At 33.0% G+C, this 12,663-nt stretch overlaps 1 pseudogene; it reads left to right on the plus strand.

The window, feature by feature from the left end:
- Nucleotides 1-6,892: 6,892 nt before the first annotated feature.
- LOC149488132 (uncharacterized) lies at nucleotides 6,893-12,108 on the plus strand (annotated as a pseudogene).
- The last annotated feature ends 555 nt before the right edge of the window (nucleotides 12,109-12,663 follow it).

The raw sequence follows: 12,663 nt of genomic DNA on the forward strand, positions 1-12,663 counted from the left end.
TTGGCTACTGTGTCGCTGCAAAAACTACCTTAATACTTAGCGAACGTAACACGAAAACTATAAAAGTTTTTTTTTTTTTTTTTTTTAAATGTCAGAGCAAGCAAAGGAGAGAAGCAAAGAGGAGGAGGAGGAGAAAGTTTATAGCCAACAGTATTAAAGGAAATATTGGAAGCCAGTTGGGAACTTGGTGCGGGTCGGTGGAATTTTTCACACTTTATATTATATTGTTTTTGGCATCGTTTGCTGTTTGAAGTGTGCTTTTACTGTTAATATTACTGGCTTGTATTTAACTAGCTTTTCGCCCGCGGCTTTGATTATGAAACTCACGTTATGAAGCGCTAACAAGCGTACATACGAATTCCCTTCGAGTTTTAGGATAAAATTTATTTTGCTTCTGCTTCTCATTAATAATATATATGTATTCGTTAGAGTTGAGTCAAGTACCATGCTGATTCAGGTACATTATTATTTTAAAGAATAATTTTATTTAGTAAAAAAGTTTTGATATTTTGTAGTGTAGATAGATTAGGATTTGACTTGACAGCGTCTACTGGTCATATTTTGACATGAGATCAGTAGGAATTCTCATTTTTGGAAATAAACATACACACATCGTGCAAATGCCTTTAGTTCGAAGCCATCTCTACCAATCCACCTTTAGGTAAATTACAAAATCTATAATATTTACAAACATTTTTATAAAACCGATTCAGCATGATAAAGAAAGACTTCCGTAAACGTAAAGTATTCCCTGTTCACTTCACGTATTTATTTATATGTGATATTGTTAGAATCCATTTATGTTATCGCCCACAAGATTAGCAAGGGACACACCACACCCTTTAATATCCTCAAAGTGCGTTTACCAATCCTATTTTGGCTCCAAACGCATGAAAAATAAATAAAATGTGAATCTTTGTGTCACAATAGACGCTTAGTCATGTATTGAAAAATAAACCAGGGACAGGAGGAAGGTAATTTGTTTACTTCCTATTTTCTTTTGGGTTTGGGGCAGAAATTTTCCTTTACATATTTTCATATCCTAATGGTCGATTTAGTTAAAAAACAATTTATTTATTAATCCGTAATTATCACATGCCATTACTGGATCTTTTAGTATTTTGTTGCTTATGTGTTAGGTAGGTATATTTTATTAAAATAAAACAACATTATCATAATGTCACAGTAATATTATATTTTTAAGTTTTTATTTACAAGCATTAATACTATTATAATAATCTTGTCTTTATCACCATAAATTCAAATCGCACAAGAAGATTAAAACGATGATATTCAACATTTTATTTAACAATTCGAGCAAGAAATAAATCTATCCGAAATCCCTGAACGGGACCCAGGATCGCTGTATTTGTATCAAAAATTCGTACATCGTCACGTAGTGAATTTATAAAGCTATATAAAAGGCCAGATGTAAATGAAAGAAAGGTCCGAAGTTATTGGTTCTTAAATAACTACACAGTCGGCAACCCTTGAATAGTTTATAAAGAAAAGTTGTACGGGAAACCAGTTCCATCCGGTTTGTTAGGGCTGCTAATATAACGGTCATTAAAATATGTTACAAGTTACAAATGTAAGAAATGGTTTTGATCAGTTTTAAAGTGGGATACGTATTTTATTATGCTCTATTGCGTCTAACACCTCAATTTATCAATGGACATGACTAAATTTTGATTAAGAATAGGTACCTATTTAGAATTTTAAACGTGTATTGAAGAAAGAAGAAAGGATTAAAAAAAATGTGCGTGTAATCGCAAATGAAAAGTATTTTTAGTGAGCTTGCATATTTTCAATAATTTAAACTTTGTCTCTAATTAAAGAACAACCAATCTATTTAAAATGCATAACAAATAAAGTCTGCGTAAATTAGTTCTAAAACTATCAAAATACTATCACATCCGGTTCAACAATTCCGCCCATCCCCACACAAACACAAGAACTTTAAACGCACTATCATTCCCGTACAATTTGTATCCGTCGTAATTACATCACAATACGAGTCAATAAATATAAACAGTAATGTGGCCCTCGACTGTTCCGTGGTTTTCCGCAAACATTTGCTCCAAAACTTCTGCCTCTGTTGCAAACTTTGTTAAATACTCATTTGTTGTGGGAACAACAAATATTTGTTTTATATTAATTGCTGGTCCCTAGATACGGTCAATGGACTGGTTGAAATACAACTGATACATCAAAATAAAGAATAATAATAATTATTGTATTTAGACATAATATAATAAAATCTATAGGTACAAATTTTATAAAGCTGAAGAGGTTGTATGTTTGTTTGAACGCGCTAATCTTAAGAAGAACTGGCCCGATTTGAAAAATTCTTTCGGTGTTAGATAGCCCATTTACCCGGGAAGGTTATAGGCTATAATATATCATTACGCTAAGACCAACAGGAGCGGAGCAATGCGAGTAAAACCGCGGGGCACAGCTAGTGTACAATAAAGTTTGTGATTCGACTAGCATAGTTGTACAAATGTACACTAATTGCATATTATAAAGCTCTCCTAACATAAACCTTTCACTCATACAGATTGTAAAATACTATTAACGAATAATAATGAAGCTTTATTATGTCACACTTGTAATGAACAAGAACCACCCCCGTACCACGATGTCTTAAAGCAATATTATTTCCAGTTTGGAAAAATGACAGCGCTATATACGTCGTCTAGCGCCATCACTTTCCCACACTGGAAATAATACTGCTATAAAACTCAAACTCAAACTCAAAAAGCTATACAGGAATACCAAGGAACACCTGATATTTGCACGAAGCGTCCAAATTGTCGAATCTCCAAGATATTGTCACGTCATGTCCATTGTGGTCATTTCTGTTTGCGTTGAAACGTCGCAACAGCATCGAAAATCAATTTAGACACTGTTATCTTTGCACCGGAAAATCACCTTTATTGACGTTTACTGTGTTACATTTACAACAACATAACCTACTAAGAAATGGATGTAGTCTAGGTAACCTTCAAACCATCAAATAAAATAGAGTGATTTAATCTCAAATCTTAGAACTAATTTTTCTTTACTTATTTTTCTTTACGTGCATCGCGCCCGTGCAAAAGCTTCCCGAATAAAATGATAAAATATACTTAAAGGACATATAATTGGCTATCAAGGACATTATAATATGCAAAAAGTGAATCGCCCCCTATTAATCTACTAACACTTCTGTTTCCGCTCAATTTTTGACGTAGAGCCTTAATCGATATTTAATTATTCTCTGCTAATTTTAATTATGCTATATTTAAGGCTCTATAATATGTTCTGTTATAAACAAAATATGTAATGCATGCATGCATGATAGATTCCCTGAAATAGCAAATAATTGATCGATGAAAACCATTATGCTCGTTTAACAAAATGTGTTACCTGAATATTATCATTTCCTCTTATACTTGAATTTATGGTTCCTGGATTTGCATACAAAGTATGTTCGAGCTGTTATTTTTCATCATCACTCTTTATAAGCTTGTAATTGACGGATGTATTACGGTACGTTCATTTTGTTTCAATATATTTTATGTTTTATTATCTAGGTAAAATTACTTTTTGAAGTGAAAACTTCTTAAGCGGCGTTGGGTATAAAATCTTAAACTCGCGTCAGGACACGTGACCTGATCGAAAAAGCGTAAGACGGATGGATATCAAACATGCTCAACGAGTTTTCACTTCTGCCGGCACTCCCGGAGTGCAACCCGTCTTTTTTTATAATTTTGTACTTACTTATCTTTGTTTTTTACATTTATTTATTCGCATTGAATAGTGAACTTTCCGTAAACCTACTATAGAAATTAATTTGAATCAACGAGTTCTTTTATAAATTAAGAAAAATAAAATCTTATCGAAATATGATTTATTATAACGATAGCGTATAGTATATCAGACTACCGTTTTAAAAGCTTCTCAAATCTCTTTAAAAGACAGAAGTTCAAAATTTAATTCAAATCTGTCTTTCTTCTTCTTCTTCTTCGATAAGTCAGTCAGTCAGCCAGTCATTCATTAACAAATTAATTGGCCAAGTTCACCGTATTTTGGTCATCATCATTACCGTTGCTAAGCAACTGGTTGTCATGTCTGTCAATAGTACCACAACGCAAACTTGTGGTCACGTGTGTATAGGCATTTGAAACCTAATCTAGGCAATAGGTACCACAACATTTACTATGTCTAATCACTTTAAAATGTATAGGTGTTTGTATGTATATGTTTTACGTAAACGATTGGAACGATTTGAGCGTGGAAATAGGTTTTATTTTCGCGAAATCAAAGTCAAGTTAAAATGTAGAAAATCGATGCTAGAATATGATTTGTATGATAAACGACTGATGCATGGTTTCATAAACTTTGTACTAAAAGTTAGAACAATCAAGAGAATCTAGAGAATCTCATTAAAATAAGAATATTTAAATATGCATTAAAATATGAAAAGACACACACACACATTTCCTTTAACACGTTCGCGGACAGTAACGACCACAGGCGTCTAGACAGCTAAAAGTGATACGACAGTACGTCTGTCGACGTATCAGTTTTTACTTGCATAAAATCAGTACGCCAAACGACGAGCGATTTTTCATACTATCATAAAGAACGGCATGTTGTACTGTCATCACAGGTATAATTACGACTTTTGTACTGTCACTGCATTATTTACAAAAATTCGTCAAAGGAAGGTACTTCCACGCATACATTCATATTTTTTTACCCCTCTCCCCGCGCACACTACGCCCGTGGGCGTCATGTTTGCATACGGTTAGTCGAGTACTGCGCCGCTGCGGTGATCCCGCGTGCCGCGTGTGAATTGTTGTTTAGAAAGTGAGTATTTTGTTTCCAACGTAATTTAATTGTTTTACTCATACTGGATGTACTAATTAAAGTCTAGTTGCTTATGTAAACAACATATTTATGTTGCTATTGTTTGTTGTGAACACGATTTTGTTGAACTAAATTTGTAACGAATATTTTTGCAGATGGCGTCTCGAGACTCGTTCGAAAAAGAACAATAACGTCTTCAAGACCTGTTTGATGCAGCGTCTACCCCTGAATCGAGTCAAGACCCATTTGCTGATGATGGTGACTATGAATCTGACGCTGAGTACTTACGACGTTTACGCCTATATCCGTTCTGTCATATCATATGGTTTTTTAACCATGTGTTGTGACACTACGCCCCTGGGCAATGTATGAAAAAAAGTAGTGTCTGTACCTGTAAGATATACTGTCCGCGAACGTGTTAAACAATTTGCATCAAAGCAAAGAGTAAAAGTCAAAAACTGAAGCAAATCCGTTTCGAATGCAACGCAAATATGAAAAGAGAAGCATACAAAAGAGCATAAAGTTTCCAAATAAAACCGATTTAAAGCATGTGCTACAATATATGTTTTGCCGACATATTCACGGAGCGCTTACCCCATAATAATGTTAACTTTGAATCTTTATGAACATCTTTGGAGATAACTGAACGCGCATTAAGGTATAAGTGAACAGTAATTCCCTTTGAATAGGACGATTTATGTAATGGCCCGAATTTAACCTTTTCGGAATTTGGTGGATAGTTTTCTCTAGTTTGGCAGTAGTAAGAATAATAGTGTAAACACTGAGTTAAAAGATGAGGACAGTTTGTATCAGGTGTACATACTCGTCTATTATTTTGAATACTTACATTTTAATAAATATCCCTGGAAACCAAATTTAATAACAACTGTCTAGCTAAATTACAATAGACCGTTTGTTACAAAGCGTGTCAAATTATTCTGTCCCTAGATAGATAACTATTTTTTTGACCCAGACGGATTACCTATAATAAAAATTAGCTTTTGAAAACTGTTAAAATAGTATATGGGTGAATTTCCCAAACGACTTTTTTTTTTGTCTTCATTGAAATTAGTATTTGAAAAAAGGAATATTGTTCTGTACTATTTTTTTTTGTATTCATTAGGTATTTATTGGGTTGTGGCATAAAATATTATTTGTCTAAGTCTATTTACAAAGGTAGAAATAAATACATAAACCTCTATTTTTGTCACATCGGTGCTGTCCCTCTACTTTTTTTACAAGCAAAAACGCTTATATCGTTATAAAAATAAGTAACTTAACCCGGCGTCATTGTGGTAGAAAACAGATACGCGAACGTTGAGGTGGGTCAATATTACCCATATATTTTATAGTTGTTATTTTTAAACTTTTTAAGAAAATTAGTTTTCTGTGTTATTATTATAGGTTATAGGTATTCTGGTTTTGATAATATAAAATAAAAATAATAATTAACCAACGTTTTATTCACTTTAATCAACTTTGACATAAACTCATAAAAATAGGAACAAAATATAGACCTCTTACGTTTTCATGTCATTACTACGCTAATAACCAGTAATTTTGGTTACAAATAGCATTTTTATAAACTTAAGTCTAAATATATTAGAAAAAAACTTTAACAAAGCTAATTATAATCTTCGTTGTAAATGAAATTAATACAGAAAGCCATGATGCATTCAGGACAAATAAATTTAGGGCAGCTTGAGAAAAATGTTTTGTTTTACTATTTTTATTTCCAGACACACTTAACATCTTTTGCGGGAATTGCAGGTGGCTCCTCTGATGATCCACCAATAAATTCTCTGATTCTTTTGCCCATTTGTCATTGCTATCGATCAATTCCTGGCGAATTTTCAAATGTTCTAAGACCAGAGCAAGACCTAAGTTTTTCAAAAAATTACGTCGCTTATTGTTTGGTTTGTTTTAATTTATGCGACTTATTATAAGCGCATTAATTCCTGTATGTCCAATATGGCATAAAAATTGTCAGGGACCAACTTTTGGAGTTACGACTCACATCATATGAGGTGCAAAGATCATCAGCGACGTCAACCCCATATTTAGTTTTATTGTAAAAGGTATTGAATTCGGGTTTTCGCTTTTATCCGCTTGAAACACACTCCGCACTCTAACATGATCCTCTTCTTCTACTTCATCATCATAATAAGGTAAGTCTGAGTCAGACAAGAGTCTAAACCCGCCATGATACGTGATATTTTCTATTCTATCCGTTTATAGTACCTATTTTATAATAAGTACTTGTTGGACTAACAAAAACATTAAATTCACTGAAACAAGCAAAAAAAATGTTTGCAGACACCAAGAAATCATACACAACAGTAAAAATCGATAACTTAGCCATGGCGCGAAATTGTTACATCAATTGTGAGGATGGGTCATAATTACCTTTTTCGAAAATACACGCGTGTAGCTCCCAGTACACTCGACGTCGAAAGGATTTCACTTCCAAAACGTTTAATGTACATTATTAGCTCCAGCTACTACAAAGAACAGCACAATCGTGCACGTAATTACAAAGATATTGTAAATTATAAACAAGCCGGGTCATTTTGACCCAACCTCAATGACGCCGGGTTAAGAATAGAACTTATTCTATTTCATAGAATATTAGTTTTATTATTAATATGTAGCATATTTTATTACGTAATTCATAATATTTATTACTGAGAGGCATAAATGTACTTGTCTCGCAAAATTTTGTCATATCGCTGCACAAAAGTAATTTAAACCTAACTTTGCATCGATGAGTCCGACAGTGTCCCCACCCCAATTTTATTTCCCTCGTTAGTGTGTGCTAGTGCGCAGTCAGGACGGACGTGTGTCAAATCGCTGCATATTCCCGCCAATTACGTAAGTACGACATTTCAGTTACTTCCAAGCAATTATTTTATATTATCGGTGGTTGCATTTTTCTAGTGTAATGTGAAGTTTTATTACGATTGTTTGGTTCTAACAGACATAGTAAGTAAATTAGCATCATTATAGGTACTTGAATTTAGCCTAAATATTATACATTTTTCATAATTTTCAAAAAAGTCGATAATTTCTCACGTCGCTGTTCTCATATCGCTGTAATCGGTGGTCTTTTTTACCACCGATGTGATAATTTACACCGATGTGATAAGAAAAATCAATCGGTGTCTTAAATATCATATCGGTGTTTTGATTCATGATCGACGCATAGTTTTGTCACATCGGTGGATTGTTTTATCACATCGGTAGATCATATTATCACCTCGGTGTAATTTTATCATATTGGTAGACATAGTGTCATTTCATTAAAGTAAACAAAAAAACAATGGAGCATACCTACAACCATACATTATATACATACATATACACATATTATATTTTTTAACTTTCATAAATATTAACTTGTGTGCAGCTCGTGCCGCACACAATTCGTTCGAGTAATTTTGTTTAAGATTAATTTTGTTTAAGAATGCTGAAATCAAAACTAAACGAGGAGGAGAAAAAAGAGAGAAAGAGGTTGATGGAAAGAATAAGAAAAGCTAAAATCAAAAGTGATCCTGTGTTAAACGAGCAGCATTTAAGAAAAGACAGAGAACGCTTAGCTAAAAGAAAGGCAGCTGGACTTATCCTAACCCGAAGCCAAATGACTGCACATGCACGTCGCAATGCACAAAAGAAAAACCGAATCAGTGCCCGTGCATATTATCAGCGGAAAAAAAATAAGGCAAATGGTGCCCGCAACAACCCAACAAGTGTTTCAGAGACCAATGACGCAGAATCGCTACCGAAAAATCAAGATAATGAGCCCGGTATTTCTCAAGAACTAATAGGACCTCATAGCCCACGGCTATTGCGACAGAATGTTCGATGTAATAGTCCTAATTTGCGTATTGATGCCATAGTAGCGAGTAGTTCCCACTATTTACGTACAAGCAGTCCCCTAGATTTATCAATAGCATCTCCTTTACGAACGCCAAGTATTAGTTCTATAAATTCAGAAGAATCAACATTACGCCCAAATAGTCCTAACTTAGACACATCCTTTAATACTGTTAAATTCAAACAAGACATTAAAATGAAATTTCGTAAATATCAAAACGTTAAAACTCAGCAAATACACGATTTAAGAAAACAATTGGCAAAGGCTAATAAAGAGAAACTAATGTACAAAAAGAGATACATGAGACTACATCAAGAATTTAAGAAATTAAAACAGAGTAATTTAGAAGTGAGACGAATCCCAACGAAGCCAAAAAATATAGACCTGCAAAAACGTATCCGTAAGATTGTTGTTCAGTTTTTTGAGGATGATGAAAATTCAAATCTTTGCCCAGGTAAAAAGGATACTGTCACACAAAATGGAGTAAAAAAACAGAAAAGGCTGATGAAAGACACAATTAAAAATTTACACAAAAAGTATTTGACTTCGGGCTACCCTCCAATCAGTTACGTCACTTTTACAAGAATGAGGCCGTTTTGGGTCACGCAGCCAAAATTAAACTTGAGAAATACATGCCTATGTGAGAAACATGAGAACATGGATCTTGTTATATCATCTTTAAAAAGAAATCGTATCATAAAAGAAAACACCACGACTGAAATTCTAAGTAGTATTTGCTGTGATATTTTTAAGGTAGAATGCCTGCAAAGAACATGTCCTGTCTGTAAGAATCGTCATTTAAATTATCAAGAATTTGATAACTCCAAAGATGTTATTTATTGGAATTGGAAGAAGATAAAAAAGAATTACAAAAAAAATGGAGTCGATAAAATAGCCGTTAATGTAGAAAAAGTAAAAATAACCGTTAAACCATTACAACTAATCAAAATATTTGAAAACAATCTGAAACCGTTCTTAACACATTGTAGTAATATACGAAATCAAAGTCAAGCTTTTAAGCACTACAAACAAAACATGACTGAAAAGGATTGTGTCGTTCACATTGACTTTAGTGAGAACTATAGCTCCAAGTACGGGTCCGAAATACAATCTATGCACTTTGGTGGCAGTCGTCAACAATTCACATTACACACTGCTGTAATTTACTATAAAAATAAGGAAGAGAATATAACAACTCAATGTTTCTGCACTATTAGTTCTTCACTGCGCCATGATGCTGCCGCCGTTTGGGCTCACCTTGTTCCAATATTAGAAGAAATTAAACAGGAAGCTCCAATTGTTCAGAATCTTATTATTATTTCTGATTCTCCATCAGGCCAGTATCGGAATAAGAAAATTTTTTATATTATGTCCCAACTCAGTATTTACTGCTCTTCTCTGGACTCTGACTAACATAATATGGAACTATAGTGAATGTGGTCATGGAAAAGGTGCGCCAGATGGAGTAGGTGGGCTACTGAAGCGAACGGCGGATCGATTTGTTGCACACGATGGTGATATGAATAATATAGACTCTTTTGTAAACTATTTAAAATCTGCTGTCCAAGGCGTGAAAATTAGTACTGTAGAAGAATATGAAGTTGAAGAAAAGGACTGGCTTCTCCCTACAAATTTGAACACATTTCGTGGAACATTGCAAGTCAAACAAGTCATTTGGACTAAAGAAGCTAAAAATCGTATAGTTTTACGTCGACTTTCTTGTATAGAAGATGAATGTATGAAATATGTTGTTAAATGTCCACATGGCAAACATCTAGACTTCCACAATTTGTCAACCGAACACGAAATTAAGTCTAAACCTCAACTTTCTACTTCGAGTAATAAAAAATCCAGAACTAAATCCAAAATAGATATCACTAAAATGCGACCAGTAAAGTTAACTGACAAATTAATTTTGTTCCCACAGCCATCACATTCAAAGTATTTTACACCATCAAATACATTAAAAATCTCGGAAAATGCGGCACCCAGATCATCCTCTTCGACAAAAATGTCTGAAAATTTGCTATTGAACTATGTAGATCTTGATCAAAGTACTCCTGCCTGTTCATTTTTAGAGAAAATTGACACGAACATTTTAGTTGGTTTAGAGGAATCAACTCAATTCGTAAATAAAGAGGATACGGTAAAAGCATCTAATAGATTTTCAAGTCCTACCGTGGAAGACAGTGACACCGATGAGGAAATATTTAGAATAAAATCTAAAATTAACTTTAAAAAAGAAAAAAATGAGCCACGTAAACCAACTCCTGACATCAAACAGAGATTTAATTATATATTTGGTTGCAGTGACACTGATGATGACTTATTTTGATCTGGGCTGATTTGTTTTTAAAATTTTTATTTTTATTGTTTTTAGTTTTAATTGAAAAAAAGAGGTTTAATTGTTGTAACAGATAATAATTATAAAAGTACGTAATTAAGTGCTGTGATTAACTATAGGTATACTACATAGTCTTCTATGACTTAAAAGTCTAATTATGGTGCAATTTAATAAAAGTGGAGTACGAAGACGGTTCAAGTTCTGTAGTGATTTATGTTGAACTTAAAGGCTGATTAACATAATAACCAAATTATACTGACAGATTTAATTTAAGTTTTTTTTTTAAGGGTAAAGATTATTTGCTAGATGTAAGATATAAGCGATCTCTATGTAATCTATGATACTTACGCACTGAGAACAAAGATTTTAAAAATATTAAATTAAGTGATAATTAAAGCTGTGATTATTGTAGTGTTGTTATGATTAAGGTTAAACTTAAAAGGCTGATTAATTAGGTATATAAAGTTTTCTTATATAAAGTTTCTATTCTTAGTATTGTTGAACCTAGAACGCCACAATGTTTTAAGTGTACCTACACATGGCAAAACAATTAGCTTGATCGCCACATTAATAAATGTGTATTGTACAATAACGTACAAGAAATTTTTGTTTTTTATACTTCTTTTAAATAAACACAATGATAATTAAAAAAAACATTATTTTTTATTCTAAGAAAATAATACCCTTAGTTCAGGTATTCAGTTCTTAGTCACTCCTTCAAAAATGTATAAGCCTACTATTTCTTTTTTGATGTTCAAAGGTGGATAGATTATCATATCGCTGTATATGTATATCACATCGGTGAATAAATTTATCATATCGGTGTACAGAAAAGATAATCGGTGCCGGATTGTCACATCGGTGGAAACCAGAATTCAAACTGAATTTTCTCCATAGTCTTAAAAGATACGTTGATGGTTACCAATAAGGGAGTATTTAGTATCCTAAATATTACATTAAACATGAAAAAAATAAAAAATATATATAAATGAAAAAGTTCACCGATATGATAAGAAAAATGGCATTTGTTGAAATTCACCCATATTACTTATAGAGTACTTAACAAGACTGATCACAAAAATATGACTACAGACAGAATAATTCAATTTATTTAAAGATCAACCAGTGCTAACAGTTAAGAACATTAACAAAAGACCACATCAAATTATTCCTACATGATACAAAGCTCAAGTATTTTATTATTCAAGCAGCAAGGTACAAAAAGGCTACATTATTAATGTTTCCCAGGATCGATGTATGATCCGTTTGTAGAATACTCAATTTGACCTGAAATGCTACAAAATATCCAGTGAATCTAAAACAAACTTGATAAACGAGGCAAGCGTGTTTATATCGCTGTTGATTTGACGAGATTTCCAATGCTATATGCGACAAATAAATAGTGGAATGGATAGCAGGATTTTGAGTGAAATGGGGTGTGTTTTATTAGTAAAGCACTAAAATGAATGTGCCTTGAAAACATTGGAATAATGTAGTTTTCTCTGGGTGAAAGAATTTCCAGAACTGGTTTAGTAGTTTTGGAGCTTTTTCATAAAAATAAACATGAAATGGTTAAAAAAAACAGTTG

This window comes from Colias philodice, chromosome 6 (assembly GCF_061535455.1).
Source record: "Colias philodice isolate Cphi_HAF_F1 chromosome 6, ilColPhil1 Martin Lab GWU primary, whole genome shotgun sequence".
Classification (NCBI taxonomy): Eukaryota; Metazoa; Arthropoda; class Insecta; order Lepidoptera; family Pieridae; genus Colias; species Colias philodice.